The sequence below is a fragment of the Carcharodon carcharias genome, chromosome 5, assembly GCF_017639515.1.
Source record: "Carcharodon carcharias isolate sCarCar2 chromosome 5, sCarCar2.pri, whole genome shotgun sequence".
NCBI classification, from domain to species: domain Eukaryota; kingdom Metazoa; phylum Chordata; class Chondrichthyes; order Lamniformes; family Lamnidae; genus Carcharodon; species Carcharodon carcharias.
In genome coordinates this window covers 168,121,954-168,140,393 of record NC_054471.1, presented here as the reverse complement: position 1 = coordinate 168,140,393, position 18,440 = coordinate 168,121,954, and the positions used below count along the sequence as shown (strand labels likewise).

The 18,440-nt window shown below is 41.7% G+C and overlaps 1 long non-coding RNA gene across 1 annotated transcript; it reads right to left on the bottom strand.

Annotated features, from left to right (window-relative positions):
* Nucleotides 1-1,985: 1,985 nt before the first annotated feature.
* Nucleotides 1,986-12,721, bottom strand: LOC121278138. Its single transcript, XR_005943059.1, has 3 exons — nucleotides 12,628-12,721; nucleotides 9,884-9,961; nucleotides 1,986-2,183 (listed from the first exon to the last, which is right to left on the bottom strand). It is a non-coding gene; the product is annotated as an uncharacterized LOC121278138 (long non-coding RNA).
* Nucleotides 12,722-18,440: the final 5,719 nt, after the last annotated feature.

The window sequence follows — 18,440 nt, the reverse complement described above, 5'->3', positions numbered from 1 at the left end:
GGAGTGTCTGAGGGTGTAGGTGTCATAGGAGCTGCCTGGGTACCTTGCACAGACTTGTAGAATCAGCATCCTGTGATCACACACTATCTGCACGTTCATGGACTGGAAGCCCTTCCTGTTGACGAAGGCACCAGGCTCACCTGCTGGTGCCTTGATGGCCACATGTGTACAGTCTACAGCACTCTGAACACGGGGGAAGCCAGCAATTGCTGTGAAGCCTCTGGCTCGCTCTGTTTGGCTGGCCTCATCCCAGCGGTATTGGATGAAAATCAGTGCACGCCATAATACAGCGTCTGTCACCAGCTTGACTCAAGTGTGAACAGCTGACTGGGAAACTCCGCAAAGATCACCCACTGAGCCCTGGAAAGAGCTGGTGGCATAGAAGTTGAGGGCAACTGTGACCTTTAGCGCCACTGGCATGGGGTACCCACCTAAACATCTGGTGCAGATCTCAGGGCCTATCATCTGACAGGTGGAGGTGACTGTCTCCCTTGAAAGACGGAGTCTCCTTCGGCACTGCACTTCAGACATATTGAGGTAGCTGCTTCGCCGTCTGTAAACCCTGGCAACGGGATAGCGGCGTCTTCTGCGGCCCCTTCCACCTTGGACTTCCTGTTGGCCCTGTGCCCCGTGTGCCTGCGCCTGTCCTCCCAAAGGTGGCTTCCCTGGAGACTGAATGTGCACTCCAGGCCTCCTCCCCCTTCCGGCCCTCCCTTCCTCCTCAGAGGAGGTGCCTGCAGTGGAGAGCACAACTCCCATACCCAGGCTAAGGGAAAGCTTCCTGAAACCTGCAGGCCCCAAAAATGATCTTCACTGTAGAGTCCCGAGAGCTTACTCCTGTCCAAGTAGCTGGTACGAGTTTTGAAGTATTCCTGCTCACACAGGCAAGTATCAGTAACTTTCACAATTAAAGGTCTGATAAATAAGATTCGTGACCCCGCCCACCCCTCTTATCCCATCTGTGGATGAGGTTTATACAAATGTCTCCTACCCGCCTGCCCGTTGTGCCCATGCAACATTGCATGGGCTCCGAAAAATTGCCGTCAATTGCTGCCTCACCCTGAGAGAGTTGAGCTAGGATGTGTTCTGCATCCGCAGCATGTTGACACTGACACTAGAGTACAGAATGGGGGTGAAACTTTAGGATCTGCACCTAGGCAGAGTGCTGGAACTGGAAAGCATGTCGAACTCAGGATGCTAACATGCACATTCCCTACAAAAGTAGGGAAGTTATGCTTCAGTTGTACAGGGCACTGGTGAGACCACATCTGGAGTACTGTGTACAGTACTGGTCTCCTTATTTAAGGAAAGGTGTAAATGCATTAGCTACATGATTAATCAATGGCGGGTATGCGTCAGAGAACATCGCACGCCCGCCCACCTAAAAATCGCGATGGTGTGCGGTGACATCTGGATGTTCGCCTGATGCCCCAGCGCTGCATTTTGCGGGGCCCGCCCCCGCCCGCCAACGGGAAAATTCTGGGGCATCTTTTGTATGGACATTTATAATATCGATGAAACTAGATATTTTAATCAGCTTTCTCAATAAAACTCTGGTCAATGCTGTTAATGCTTGTGGTGGCAGTAAACAGACCAAATATTGAGTTAGCGAGTTAATATTCTACTAGGATCAAATATGAATAGTTTCTCAAGGTATCCACCATTCAGTTCATAATTACATAGAGGTTAATAATTAATCAGAAAAGATAAGTGATTGCTGGGTGTGGATTTAGGATTAATTCAACCTGCAGAAATAAAACGAGATTTATATGCCAAATTTCATGTCCACAAATATTTATGGGTCAAGTCTAATCACTTGCAAAATTGTTTCAGCACATCTATCCCATTATTCTTGACCTCAGGGAAGTACTTGCAACTGTACCTTTGTAAATGTTGCAATTTCCACAGTATCTATTTCTGGCCTTTGAGTGATATTGTCAGTTTGACTGCAGTTTGTACCAACTCGCATGAATTCCACTAAAAACTGAGTTGCAACCAAGTTTATTTCAGACATGATTTCTACAGTGAGCGGAGACAGAAGACTTTTAGACAGATAAAATCTAAAATGTTGACTGTAATGATGCATCAAATCACTTCGATATCAAGCACGTCCTGTTCCTATCTAGGAGCTACCCGATAAAGTCGAAATGTGTTTTGTTCACAATTTAAATTCACTTATAGCTCTGTAACATAAAAAGATACTAGTTAAGCACATTTAATGGGAAAAATATTATTTCAATCATTGATAATTTTAAAATTATAGGAAACCCGATCATCAAATCTACTCACTGTAAACTCAAGTCAGGATTAGCATTACATTTCGTTTCCGAAGAAGAGCTCATCCTTATCAAGGTTTGAGTCTCTCCAATGATTCCAACATAAATTTTATGGAAATTTATTATGAGGGGAATTGGTTACAAAAGTAGGGAAGTTATGCTTCAGTTGTACAGGGCACTGGTGAGACCACATCTGGAGTACTGTGTACAGTACTGGTCTCCTTATTTAAGGAAAGGTGTAAATGCATTAGAAGCAGTTCAGAGAAGGTTTACTAGGCTAATATCAGGAATGGGCGAGTTGTCTTTTGAGGAAATGTTGGACAGGTTAGGCCTGTATCCACTGGAGTTTAGAAGAGTAAAAAGTGACTTGATTGAACCATTTAAGATCCTGAGCTGTCTTGACTGGGTGTATGTGGACAGGATGTTGCCTCTTGTGAGAGAATCTAAAACTCGGGGTCACTTTTTTAAAAATAAGGGGTCGCTCATTTAAGACAGAGATGAGGATAATTTTTTTCTCACAGAGGGTCATAAGTCTTTGAAACTCTCTTCCTCAAAAGGCAGTGGAAGTAGAGTCTTTAAATATTTTTAAGGCAGAGCTAGATAAATTTTTGATTAAGGGGATGAAAATTATCTAGGGTAGGCAGGAATGTGGGGTAGATCAACCATGATCTTATTGAATGGTGGAGCAGGCTCGAGGGGCTAAGTGGCCTACTCCTGCTCCTAATTCGTGTGTTCGTATGTACATGTGTGAGGGAAGTTTTTATTAAAAATGTAAGATGTTAATGCTGCTTAATGAAGGAATAATAATACAAGTCAGCAATGCCAGAGTGAGAGAAAAAGATTAAGTAAGAAACAAAGTCTGCAACAACATTTTATAGGTAATAACATGTTTCCACTATTTTAAAATACATCAGATAGTGTATTTATATGATTTAATAATGGCAGTAAGCATGTTTTGCTTTCCCTTGTTCTGCTACTAACACATTCTGCTATCTTACCTACATGCCACTATCAGCACATTCTTTAATCTTTAACACTACCATTAACATTCCTTTTGTCTTATGTCCATGACATCTTTGTCAAATCTCTCCTGAGCTCCCTCCTCACCCTGACCTTCTACTTTACTCCAACTGCTCCACTGCCTCTTAAACAGTTTAAATTCCATCACATTTCTACCTCTCTTCAGCTCTGAAGATGAGTCATACAGATTCAGAATATTAACTCTATTTCTCCCTCCACAGATGCTGCCAGACCTGCTGAGTTTTTCCAGCATTTTCCGTTTTTATTCCAGCATCTGCAGTATTTTGCTTTTATCCCCACTTCTGATCTTATGATAGAAGGAAGGTCATTGATGAAGCAGCTGAAGATGGCTGGGCCTAGGACACTACCGTGAGGAACTCCTGATGTCCTGGAACTGAGATGACTGACCTCCAATAACCAGAACCATCTTTCTTTGTGCTAGGTATGACTCCACCTAGCAGAGAGTTTCCCCCCTGATTCCCATTGACTTCAGTTTTGCTAGGGTTCCTTGATGCTACACTTGATCAAATGCTGTTTTGATGTCAAGGACAGTCACTCTCACCTCACCTCTGGAGTTCAGCTATTTTGTCCATGTTTGAACCAAGGCTGTAATGAGGTCAAGGGCTGAGTTGCCCTGGCGGAACCCAAACTGAATGCCAGTGAGCAGGTTATTGCTAAGCAAGTGCCACTTGATAGCACTGTTGATGACTACTTTCATCACTTTGCTGCTGATCAAGAATAGACTGATGGGGTGGGAATTGACTGGGTTGGATTTGTCCTGCTTTCTGTATAAAGAACATACCTGGGCAATTTTCCACATAGCTGGATAGATGTCAGTGTTGCAGCTGTACTGGAACAATTTGGCTCGGAGTGCGGCAATTTCTGGGGCACAAGTCTTCAGTACTATTTCTGGAACATTGTCAGGGCCCATAGCTTTTGCAGTATCCAGTGCCTTCAGCCATTTCTTCATATCATGTGGGGTGAATCAAATTGGCTGAAGACTGGCATCTATGATCAGGGGACCTCTGGAGGAGGATCATCTGCTTGGCGCTTTTGACTGAAGATTGTTGCAAATGCTTCAGCCTTATCTTTTGCACTGATGTGCTGGGCTCCCCCATCATTGAGGATGGGGATATTTTTGGAGTCTCCTCCTCCAGTGAGTTATTTAATTGTCCACCACCATTCATGACTGGATGTGGCAGGACGCAGAGATTTGGTCTGTTAGTTGTGGAATTGCTTAGCTCCATCTGTCACTTGCTGCACATGATGTTTGGCACGCAAGTAATCCTGTGTTGTAGCTTCACCAGGCTCATTTCTAGGTATGCCTGGTGCTGCTCCTGGCATGTCCTCCTGCACTCTTTATTGAACCAGGTTGATCCCCTGACTTGGTGGTGATAGTAGACCGGAGGGTATGCCGGTCCATGGGGTTACAGATTGTGGTTGAGCACAATTTTGCCACTGCTGATGGTCCACAGCGCTTCATAGTTGCTCAGTCTTGAGTTGTTAGATCTGTTCAAAATCTATCCATATAATCAGTTCATTTAAGTGTGATTACACATATTGATTAAACAATTTTATTCTTAAAAATAAAATTCTACTGGCCAATATTCAATAATTAATTAATGGAGCATTATACATGTGATGTATAACAATTACATAAAATCTGACAACAATATTGCAACTTTGAGCTCATAAAATCTTGACCAAGCCTGGTTTATTAGTACCTGGGTTATTTAGCCTAACCACTGCATACACTTAACCCCAATGCAAATCAATATTTAGTTTTAAACAATATGGTACTAGCCTAGGTTTCAGCACATATTGCATTAATGTTTTGTCCATCGATGACATTTGCACCTATTTTCCATCTGGGAGACTGAGATGCACATGAGATGGATGCACCACACAGGAACTTTTGTAAATTTAATATCAGTTATGAACAAGACAAAATAATAAGCAATTTCAAAATAAAAAGGACTCAGTGTTCCACTAAGGCTTGACTATAACAGCCCAAAAAGCACTGAATGGTTCAATGCTTTAAATTCTGTTTTAAAGTGGATATAAAAAGCCAATTTTTAAAAATTCATTCATGGGATGTGGGTGTCACTGGCTAGGCCAAATATCACAGATGGAACATTGCTCTACAATGTTGAACGGGGAAGGGAGTGGAAGATGTGTTCAGTAGTGGCATCATGGTGGAGGTAGTAGGAATGGCCAAGGATGGAGTCACAGGTAGGCCAGACCAGGTAAAGACAGCAGATTTTCTTCTCTAAAAACCAAATGGGTTTTTACAACAATTGATAATGGGTTCATAGTCATCATCAGACTTTTAATTCCAGATTTCTATTGAATTCAAACTTCACCACCTGCCTTGGTGGGGTTCAAACCCAGAGCATTACCTCTGGAATACCAGTCCAGTGACAATACCACTATGCCACCACCTCCCCCAGCAATGTGGTTAACCCTTAACTGCTCTCTGAACAAGGGCAATTAAGGACATGCAATAAATGCTGGCCTAGCCAGTGATGCCCACATCCCATGAATGGATAAAAAAATATAAAAAGCCAATTTGCTGTTCTTTAAAGCTGCTATTAGCTCACTCTTCTATAATGTTTCTCAAGAGTTTTCTTCAATTTCAATTGATCGAAGTGCTTGTGCACTGTGTTTTAATGGAGATACCAGGAAAGCCTAGCCCTCAATGGATAACTCAGGGAAACAACAGTTAAAGTTCAAAACTACCACAGTGCAGAAAGGGCATAAATGTTTGGGAAAATAGGAAATGCAAAAATGTTGAAACAAATATAAATAAATGTATGTATTAAAATAAAGTGAAAATAAAATAGCTATGAAAAATTTAATGCTTAAGGTAGCAATTCCATCTCTTTGCATCCTACTTGTTTTCCTCTCTCCTTGATTGAAGATTTCCTTCCACTGTGGGAAGACGGAACATTCAACCATGTGTGTCCCATTTCCTCTCCCTCTCAGAACCATGATAGGCTTTCCCTTGTCCTCATCTTCCACCTCACTAGCCCCCACAGTCAACAGTTCATCCTTGGCCATTCCTGCTACCTCCAGCATGATGCCACCACTGAACACATCTTCTACTCCCTTCCCCGTTCAGCATTGCAAAGGGATGTTCCCTCTGTGATATCTTGGTCCACTCCTCCAGTTACCTACAATACCCTGCCCGTTCCCATGGCAAACTCAGCAGATGCAACACCTGCCCTTTTACCTCATCTCTTCCCACTGCCAGAGCCCTAAACACTCCCACCAGATGGTACACTGTATACACTGCTCATGATGTGATCTCCTCTATATTAAGGACACCAAATGCACCAAATGGGTGAGTGCTTTGTGAAAAACATCTGTTCAGTCCACAAGTGTGACCCAGACCTTCCAGTCATTTTAATGCTCTGCCATATTCCCACTTTGTTCTCGGACTCCTTCACTGTCCCAAATGAAGCTCACAATGTAAGCTTGAGGAACAGCACATTATCTTTCAATTAGGTACTTTCAGACTCAACATTGAGTTCAACAATTTCATATCATAACCTCCGCACCACCCCCACCCTCCCCCTGACTTTTTTTGGATGGCAGCTGCTGGTGATCTGCTATTTATTTTTATATCTCCTCTAGACTCACTTTTTCTTCCTGTTACCATCCCCTATTGCCTTGCGTCATTTAATCTCGCCTGCCTTCTACCCTATCACAGACCTTCCTTTTAGTTCTTTCCCACCCTCCCTTTTTTCTCTGTCTTTGCAATTGCTCAAAACTTATTATGTCTCATATTTTTTCCAGTTCTGATAAAAGATCACTGACCTGAAATGTTAACTCTCTTTCTCTCTCCACAGACATGCTTAGCATTTCCAGCATTTTCTGTTTTTATTTCATATATTTTGCATCTGCTTGTGTATTAGTGCAAGGCTTCCATTTTGTATAAATAGTCTTATTTTCCTATCATGAACTTTGTTACAAAGTAAACAGTAACCCACAGACTGGTGACAGAAATAATTTGCAGTAAGATATCCATAGTTTACATTAAATGTCTTTGTGTCCTATTTTGAAAAATACATATAACTTGTTAATAGTATAATACATTTTGGCAGTAAGCATTTATAAAATGGAATCATTTTGGCCTGGATATTGTGGAGCTCAGTTAATCAATCAGCTCCCTATAATATTCAATTGCATGAAACATGTCCAAGCACCATGATGATGCAGAGAAAAAATTAAAAAAATCATGGGGCTCTTTTGTTTATCTTAATACAGCACCAGAAGGATGGAATCAGTACAAAACAGCGGGCTGAATTTTGTGGGGTCAGTGAAGTCCCACTTCCAGGGCTGAAACGAGGAGGCAACCCCTCAGAGGTGAGAAGTGGAACCCTAGGGCAGCATTTTGCTGGTGGTGGCCAATTAAGAGGCTGCTGCCAGGGCCACCATCCAATTGCTGCCAGCCCAATCAGAGGGCCAGCAACTCGGCAGCCTCAGCAATGCCACAACTAGGGGTGGCCATTGCTGAGGCTGTAGCTCCAGGACGGCACAATAACCTCAAAGAGAGGTCAGTTGGTTGGGGGAAGCCAGAAACAGGCAGCCTCCAGTGATTTGAGGGGATTGGGTAATGTAGTGCACCAGTGGCACTGTTGCTGCAGGGGGCGGCACCCATCTCAGGGCCATTGAGTGCCCATAAGGGAGGCCACCCATGGAAGCCAGGGTTTATCTGGCAAACTCCCCACACAAAGCCACCCATGGAAGCCTGGGTTTTTTGAGGAGGTGACCAGGTGTGTAGATGAGGGTAGTGTAATTGATGTAGTTCATATGGATTTCAGCAAAGCCTTTGACAAGGTCCCACATGGGAGACTTATAAAGAAGGCAAATGTACATGGGATACAGGGTAATTTGATAAAGTGGATTCAAAATTGGCTTAGTTGTCGGAGGCAGAGGGTGATGACAGAAGGATGCTTTAGTGACTGGAAGCCAGTGTCCAATGATGTACCACAAGGATCTGTGCTGGGTCCCCTATTATTTGTCATTTATATAAATGACATAGATGACTATGTGGGGGGTAGGATTTGTAAGTTTACGGATGACACAAAGATAGGCCGGGTGGTTAACAGTGAGGTTGAGTGTCTTGGGCTATAGGAAGATATAGATGGAAACAAAAACAAAAAAACTGCAGATGCTGGAAATCCAAAACAAAAACAAAAACAGAATTACGTGGAAAAACTCAGCAGGTCTGGCAGCATCGGCGGAGAAGAAAAGAGTTGACGTTTCGAGTCCTCATGACCCTTCGACAGAACTTGAGTTCGAGTCCTATATAGATGGGATGGTCAAATGGGCAGATAAGTGGCAGAAGGAATTTAACCCTGAAAAGTGTGAGATAATACATTTTGGAAGGAATAATTTGACAAGGAAGTATTCAATGAATGGCATGACACTAGGAAGTTCTGAGGAACAAAGGGACCTTGGCGTGTGTATCCATAGATCTCTGAAGGCAGAGGGGCCCGTTAGTGGGGTGGTGAGAAAGGCATATGGGACACATACCTTTATCAATCGAGGCATAGATTACAAAAGTAGGGAGGTCATGTTGGAGTTGTATAGAACCTTGGTGAGGCCACAGCTGGAGTACTGTGTGCAGTTCTGGTAACCACATTATAGGAAGGATGTGATTGCACTGGAGGGGGTGCAGAGGAGATTCACCAGGATGTTGCCTGGGATGAAACATTTAAGTTATGAAGAAAGGTTAGATAGACTTGGGTTGTTTTCGTTAGAGCAGAGAAGACTGAGGGGCGACCTGATTGAGGTGTACAAGATTATGAGGGACATGGACAGGATGGATGGGGGTAGCTGTTCCCCTTAGTTGAAGGTTCAATCATAAGGGGGCATAAGTTCAAGGTGAGGGGCAGGAGGTTTGGGGGGGATGTGAGGAAAAACCTTTTTACCCAGAGGGTGATGACGGTCTGGAATGCACTGCCTGGGAGGGTGGTGGAGGCGGGTTGCCTCACATCCTTTAAAAAGTAAACAAAAACAGAATTACCTGGAAAAACTCAGCAGGTCTGGCAGCATCAGCGGAGAAGAAAAGAGTTGACGTTTCGAGTCCTCATGACCCTTCAGCAGAACCTTTAAAAAGTACCTGGGTGAGCACTTGGCACGTCATAACATTCAAGGTTATGGGCCAAGTGCTGGTAAATAGGATTAGTAGGTAGGTCAAGTGTTTCTCACATGTTGGTGCATACTCGATGGGCTGAAGGGCCTCTTCTGCACTGTGATTCTGTGTGATTCTGTGAAAGCAGGCCTTCCTAACACAAGCGAAATGCCTACAGGCTTGGGAAGTGGCCCTTAATTGGCCACTTAAGTAGCTCAGTTGGCCACTCAGCAGGTGCTGCATTGCCAAGGTTCTGCTGCTGCCACCAATATGCCATAACGGCAGGGAGACATCAATCAGCCTCCCTCCTGATACCTTCTTTTGCCATATTGCCAGTCCGCTTGTCTCCCAGCTTGTCACCAATGGGCCATGAAAATTCTGCTCAGTGTGTGCAATGCATGTAAAGATCAGACATTAGCTAGGTGAGTTGCACTAGTAGTTTCACCTGAGTTTCCATCTAGCAGTTTTTATTTTTCAATGGGAGAAGCCACTGGATTGAATGGAGTTCAACAGTCTTGGTGCCCTGTTACAAGAGAGAAAATGGAGAGTACCTATTTCAGCGAATTGGTTCTTAGTAATTCCATACAAGTTACACACGGGGAAATTTAATTGCTTGTTTTCGGATTTTGTTTCTTATAAAGGTGGTGGTTAGGTGTCATCACTCCTGAAATATGCCAGGTTCTATGTGTCAGTTTCCTTCCAGTAGAGATAATAAGGATATTACTGAAATATTTAATTTGATCATGGCTGATGCTCAGCAAATTAACATTTGAAAAATGTGTACCACAAAGCAAAGCTAATGATGTCATATCTGGCTCACCTGTAATTATTGTTTTAAAGGAGAACCTCTGATAATGATTGTCTGTGATTTTCATTTCCTGACATGGTTTGGAGACCTGAACTGGGACTGCTTCGGGTTTGTATTAACAGCACTCTTCATTTAAGATCAGATAAACTAGAGCAAGCATCCCATCAACACCCCTTTGTCCTTTTGTCTATGACATCTTTGGCAATCTCTTCTTTGCCTCCACCTAACACTGGCCCCCGATCCAGCTCTACCTGTCCCACCCCCCTCTACCAGCTTATATTTCACCTCATTTCTCTATTTCCTTAGTTCTGATGAAGAGTCATACGGACTCGAAATGTCAACTGTTTTTCCCTCCGCAGATGCTGTTGGACCTGCTGAGTTTTTCCAGCTATTTTTGTTCTTGTATCAATTATCACTGCCTCAGTCCTAATTTAAATAGAAATCCCTGCCTACAGATGGTGTGGTAATCTGCAAACCTTCTTCCACAGGCTTAATGCTGACCATTGTTCCATGCAAGATTCTGAAACTTTTCCCATTTGCTGATCACATGAGAACTAGGGGACACAGATTTGAGGTTTTGGACAGAAGATGCGGCTGGGGTGGTAGCTGTGGTGTGAGGAAGAACTTTTTTATGCAGTGATTGATAATGACCTGGAGTTTTCTGCCTATGAGAGTGGTGGAAACGGACATGATCAATAATTATAAAAGGAAATTGGATGGGTATTTGGGGGAAATAAATAAAATTGCAGGGCAATGGGGATAGAGCAAGGTATTGGGACTGATGGGAATGCTGTGCAGAGAGTGGTATGGACTTGATGGCCTCCTTCTGTGCCATAATGACTTTATGGGCTGGATTTTCACAGCGTCGGGTTCACTCCAAAGACCATTAAAAATGGTGGGTGGAACCTGGATGAGGAAGTCCTGCCTCCATTCTGGCAGATCCCATTTTAGCCTGGAGGGGGAATTGAACGGGGTGTGAATTGCACAGGCCAGAAACTCAAACTGAGCACTAATTACAAAAGGCTCTGCTGAGTTCAAACAGACCCAATTTTCACAGTTCCAAAGGCCTCAACCTGCAGTGTGGGGACCACGATTTTAATGAGGAGGCATAAACGCTCATGAATGGCTGATAAGGCCTGTTTTGGAGTCATGATCTGAAATGATTTAAATCTCTAGCCAATTAAAAATGAAGGAATAGCATTGATTGACAGGCCACCTAGGGTTGATTAGGAAAAATAACATTAGCCAGCCATTTCTGCTGTTTTGATAAATTTCATTGTTGACATTTCCCAAGGGTTGTTATTACAGCTAAGCTCATTATGAATGCTTGACTGAGTTTCAAAAGCTCTAAAATTAGCTTAACAGGGGATGAGTTCACAGTTTGTTTGACCGTTTAAGAGGTTATTAAAGGGTCAGCTGTCTTCAATATGGTTAATGAATAGAAGTTTGCTTGTTTTTACAACAAACTGAGTGATTGAGGAGAGTTAAATATTTTGAATGTCTTTCATGAATGAGGGTTGTCCAATATCAAGTGTGTACGAGTGAGAATTCACTTAGATTATTGGAAGTTTAAATTTTTTTCCATCTCCACATGGCTCCTAAGGTCTGCCCATAGTGGATAATAGGTGAATGGCTATGAAGTGGGAATGGGGGTATGAAGGGTCATGGATGTAGCATAAGGGGTGTGAGGGGCATGGGAGTATGAGGGAGTATGAAGTTGCCATGGGGGTTATTGGGGCATAGAGGTGACATGTGGGGCAAAAGGGTGGTGAGGCATGAGAAATAGAGAGTAAACAGCCCTTTACACAACTGGGCAAAATCTAAGGTGGGCCTTCTAAGCAGCCTGCCTTGGCATTCACCCACCTCCGTGGCTACCTCTGAACTGTCACTGGAGGTGGCTGGTCAAAATCCATCCTGCCCCCCCGCCTCCCTGGAACAAAAATATGGCAGATGGGGTCCCTTTTATAGGAGATGGGTCTGTTGAGTTGGGAAATTTCTCAAGCTTCCTGTCTCAATGGCAAAATCCAGCCCTCCAGTGACTCTATGACTTTATCACCTCTCTAAGTTCACAAATACCAATAATCAAAGTGGAGAATTGTTCTTGTTTGAATGTGCTGGCTACAGGTATGTTTGTAAATATTGTCAAGTATTGACTGAATATGTTAATGACACCTCATGGTAAAACATTAATAACTACAGGCACCTTCTACCAGCTTTGGATACCTTTGATTCTTTCTGTGTCCAATTTAAACTAGACAATTGAACATTTGGAACATGGCTACAAAACATTTTCATGAAAGGCTATATAGCGGAAGTGTGTTACTGTAGTGCTGAAAATGGGGCAAACAGGAAAGTGAAAGTGTTAATGCACTGAAACTTACCCAATGGTGAAGATAGGTGGGAAACTGAACGATTCCTGGGAAATTAACTGGTTCTTGTTAGTTGCTCCAAATCGAAAGACGGTGTTATTGGTTGGGCAACCAAAATTACAATTTGGAACCAAGTTACCAGAAAAATGGTAACCAGGCCCTGCAATGAGATTAAAGACAAGTGTTGCCATTTTTCAAGCTATATTCCATAAAATGTTATTATATAAAAACACTGTTATTAGGTTAGTTGTAGATTCGATTCATTTTCAACACATTTTCAAACATATTCACATGTACTGAACTGATCAGACCAACTTGTGATGATTTAATAAACAGAATATTTATATGTGTCTATGGTTAATGAGGCTATCATAAAGAAATTTATATAACACCTCTCGAGACCTCAGAATTTCCCAAAGACCTTCACATGCCAATGAAGTGTAGTCACTGTAGTACTGTGGCAGCCAATTTGTGCTCAGCAAGACTCCACAAACAACAATGTGATAATAACCAGATAATCTGTTTTAGGTGTTGACAACCATACATAATCCAACTGTAATTTACATTATGGGTCAAATTTTACTACAGCGGCATTTTACATTTCTGCCGAAGTCAATGGAGTTTAGAATGGTTCGACGCATTTTACCACTCCATCCCCGCCGTGATAGGGCCGTTAAATTCTGGCCTATGAGTCAAAAACTGGAATTACCCATATGGCATAATACAGAACAAATACATCATAAGGTTCTGTGCTTTATATTCCAGTACTGGTATTGTGATGTCCCTAAAATTGGTATTGTACTGTATCTACTATTTGCCTGATGAACCTACTTTTGTTTATTATCAGAGATTTTTTGCTTTCGTCCAATGAAAATGTTCTTTCTTCAAATTACCTTCAGCACCTTTCATACATCTTCAATTAAAAAAATAACCACAGATTAACAGACTGGTTACAGCACTGGACAAAGCCATTTGGCCTGACTTGTTTGTGCTGGCTCACCGAAGGAGCAGTTTACCTAGTACCATTCTCCAGCTTTTCCCCATAACCCTGTACATCTTCCTTTTCTGATAATAATCCAATTTCCTCTTAAATGCCTCAGTTGATCCTGCCTCCACCAAATTCTCAGACAGCGCATTCCAGATCCCAGCCACTCACTGCATGAAAAAGTTTTTCCTCATGTTGACATTGCTTCTTTTGCTAATTACCTTAAATCTGTGCCCTCTTGTTCTTGATCCTCTCATCAATGGGAACACATTTCCCTATCTACTCCGTCCAGACCGATCATGATTTTGAATACCTCTATCAAATCTCCTCTCAACCTTCACTTCTCCAAGGAAAACAGTACCAATTACTCCAATCTATCTACATAACTGAAGTTCCTGGAACCATTCTCATTAATCTTTTCTGCACTCAGTCTCTAATACCTTTACATCTTCCCTGAAGTGGCATCCAGAACTGGACACAATACTCCAGTTGAGGCCAAACCAGTGTTTTATATAAGTTTAATATAACCTCCCTGCTATTAACAAAGCCGAGGATGCTATATACTTTATTAACCACTTTCTTGACCTGTCCTGCTGCCTTCAATGACTTATGCACGTATACACCCAGGTCCCCCTGCTCCTGTACCCACTTTAGAACTGTACCCTTTAATTTATATTGTCTATCTGCGTTCTTCCTATTAAAATGATTCACTTCACACTTCTCTGCATTAAATTTTATCTATCACTTGTATGCCCATTCCACCCACCTGTCTGAGTCCTTTTGAAGTTCTACAATATCCTCCTCACTGTTCACAATGCTTCTGAATTTCGTATCATCTGCAAATTTTGAAATTGTGCCCTGTACACCAAGGTCTGGGTCATTAATATATATCAGGATGAGCAGGGGTCCTAACACCAACCCCTGGGAAACTCCAATACAAACCTTCCTCCAGTGCAAAAAACATTAGCCACTACTCTGGTTCCTGTCATTCAGCCAATTTTGTGTCCATGTTGCTACTCTACCTTTTATTCCATAAATTATAACTTTGCTCACAAGCCTGTTCAAGGCATTTTATCAAATGCTTTCTGGAAGTCCATGTACACTGTCAACAGCATTACCCTCATCAACTCTCCCTATTACCTCATCAATAAAACTCCAGTAAATTGGTTAAAGACAATTTGCCTTTAACAAATCCATGCTTGTTTTCCTTAATTAACCTTCATTCACTCAAGTGGCTATTAATTTTGTTCCAAATTATTGTTTCTAGAAGCCACCTCACCACTGAAGTTAAACTGACTGATCTGTAGTTGCGGAGCTTATATTTACACCTTTTTTTGAACAAAGGTATAACATTTGCTTTTTGTGATTATATAAGCTGTGTCTAATCTATCCCAGTTGCCTAACATATTTCTTTAAAATCGAGATGGAAGTAAAATTATGCTTTAAAGGGAACATTTTCAGTCTGGAAATAGCTTTTTTTCTAAGAGGAACACATCTCGTGACTTTATTTCCATTAGTTACAAAGAAGACATTTTCTAAAGTGCATCATAAAATGAATAACCCTATTAAAAGGGTAAATCTAGTGGAGTATTTTTCTCAAAGCACAACCTCATGTTTTAGTACTACTGAAGATATATAGTAACGAAATGTATTACTCTTTATAACATAGTGATTTTACTACCACTGAAATTCCCCGTTTTCTGTAGCAATAATGGAAAGAAAATAAATTACTGTCTAGATTCAATGACTTAGCAGGCAGAGAGCTTTCATCCACCAGACAGCTTTGGTCTGGGTCTTTAAATAGTCCTTAGGCCCATTCAAGTGGTGGAGTTTCTCCAAGACACACATAAGCCCAATCCCAGTTAAATAGGCGGTAGAGGAGGAAAGGGGACCATGCTCTATTAAGTCTACCTGGGCTGCTAGTAACTTGTAATGGTTTCCCCAAAAACCTGATTTAGGGCAGGTGAGTACAAAATGTGATCATGACTTGGGCAGCCATTTTCAGTTTGGTACAAATCTTTAAGCCACTATGATTTACAGAATGGAACATCGTTTCTGGTGGCAATAAAGAAACCAAACACCTGGGAAGTGAAGTCCGTCCAGTCAATTAAAAGAAAAAGACAGTGTTTTTTGCTAAATTCATATTGACAGAAGGAATTTCACCCACATGGGTTATTTGTCAGACTCATTACTGGAAAGCCCTATTTCGTTAAACATAAGCCTCTAATCTTGAATATTATTTCAAGTCTTTCTGAGATTTTTCTGACCTTACGCCAAAATGAAGGCAGTGATCGGAAGAACCCACAAAAAAATTCTACTCCAAAGTTTTTAAGAAAAGCTACTTGTCGCAAAATTATTAGAATCTTCACAGCACCGAGCATACCAGTAAGTGGAAATGATGAAGGGTTCCCAGTGGTGGCAATTTTAGCCACTCCAGTGTTGATCGGGGTACTTGTCAAAGCTGTGCCTGTCCATCCAAAGACAGAAGGGAAGGTGCCAGAGGATGCAAATATTCCAGAATTAATATTGTTGTTGCCTGATTTGTTAGAACATCCAAAGAGAAAAGGCAGGAATGGAAATGGTTTGCTGGAGAATGCTGTTGTAGTCATGTCTGACCTGGTTGATGCATGGACGTTATACATAGATAGTGCTGCAGAATTGCTTGTCGTGTTGATAGGAGGTGGGCTGAAAACACGTGGGAAAGAAATGGAGGCTGATGACCCTTGGATCCTGCAGACTTTTTTTGCTACAGGTTCATCTGTATATAGATGGGAAAATTCTTATTATTTCAGTAAATTCTTAAATCGCTCACAAATTGAAAATTATTATTTTCAGAGTCCAAGTTCAGTAACAGCTTCACAGGGCTTGTCAAGAATTACAAAATAAGAGAGGGAGATGAAGTTATAAATTTAGATTCTAATTGCTTCACATTGTTACCTCAGTTCTAATCTGATCAGTCAATTATTACACTACTTATTTTCTCGTTTAGTAGCTTGGTATCCAAAAAATATTTAATCGGAGATTTTGATTTGATTCCCATCTGTTCCACATTCTCCTTTACAAAGATGTTTAATTCTTTTTTGATTTGCTTAGCCAGCACAAAGTTAGATGCAAGACAGGACTTTACTTCAGAAGGAACCTCAGAGACTTGAACACTTAAATTAATGAATGGAAATTATTGACAAGCAATCTGATTGCATGAAGCTCTACTGGAGCTCTAAGGGTGAAACTCTACTTGTACCTAACCTGCAATACAAACACACACTTCTGATCTGTCTTCATTTCAACCTGTAGCATGTGAAGAAACTTTAACTTACTTTTCTATTCTTATTCCTGCTGATTTTCTTCTGCTAACACTGACTGCTTGCCACATTATAGCACAAATGCTCTCCAATAAATCCCTCAGTTTACTATTGTTTATTTGTAAGAGAAGGCAGTGAGTGCCAGTATTTGACTTGGGAAGACAATGCAATCAGACCAGGGAAGGCCCAAAGTTCCTCTGTGGATCCTGAATTAATATAGTGGAAGGTGAATGCCAAAAATTTAATGGAATTACTTGAGAGGTGATGCATTGGCACAGTGAGAAAATCTGAATATGGTAGAGTACTTGTGTTCCACAAGGAAACCATAACCAAAAATAAAAGGAAACTTAATTCCTGGAACTATTCTCACCTCAAACTCTCTTTGCTGCCAGGTTTAACTGGAGGCTTTAGCAATCGTTGAGATGAATGTCACTGCTGGTTATAGTGTAATAGTTATAGACAAATGTAGGGCCTCACAGTCAGAAACAACTGAATTTATAATGGGGATCAAAGAAATGGCTGACCAACTAAATACATGCTTTGGTTCTGTCTTCACAAACGAGGACCCAAATAACAGACCAGAAATGTTGGGGAACACAGGGTTTAGTGAGAGGGAGGAACTGAAAGAAATCAGTATTAGTAGGGAAATGGTGTTGGAAAAATTGATGGAATTGAAGGCTGATAAATCCCCAGGGCCTGATAATCTACATCCCAGAGTACTTAAGGAAGTGGCCCTAGAAATAGTGGATGCATTGGTGGTCATCTTCTGAGATTCTATAGACTCTGGAACAGTTCCTACAGATTGGAGGGTAGCTAATGTAAACCCACTATTTAAAAAGGGAAATAGAGAGAAAACAGGGAATTATAGACTAGTCAGCCTGACGTCGGTAGTGGGGAAAATTCTATAGTCCATTATAAAAGATTTAATAGCTGAGCACTTGGAAAACGGTGGCAGAATCGGACAGAGTCAGTATGGATTTACAAATGGGAAATCATGCTTGACAAATCTACTGGAATTTTTTGAGAATGTAACTAGTAGAGTTGATGAGGGGGAGCCAGTGGATGTGGTTTATTTGGACTTTCAGAAGGCTTTTGACAAAATCCCACATAAGAGATTAGCGTGTAAAATTAAAGCGCATGGGATTGGGGGTAGTGTATTGTGATGGATAGAAAGCTGGTTGGCAGACAGGAAACAAAAAGTATGAATAAATGGGTCTTTTTCCGAATGGCAGGCAGTGACTAGTGGGGTACCGCAGGGATTGGTGCTGGGACCCCAGCTATTCACAATATATAATAATGATTTAGATGAGGGAGCTAAATGTAATATCTCCAAATTTGCAGATGACACAGAACTGGGTGGGAGGGTGAGCTGTGAGGAGGATGCAGAGATGCTTCAGGGTGATTTGGATAAGCTGAGTGAGTGGCCAAATGTGTGGCAGATGCAATATAATGTGGATAAATGTAAGGTTATCCACTTTGGTAGAAAAAACAGGAAGGCAGATCATTATCTGAATGGCTATAAATTGAGAGAGGGGAAT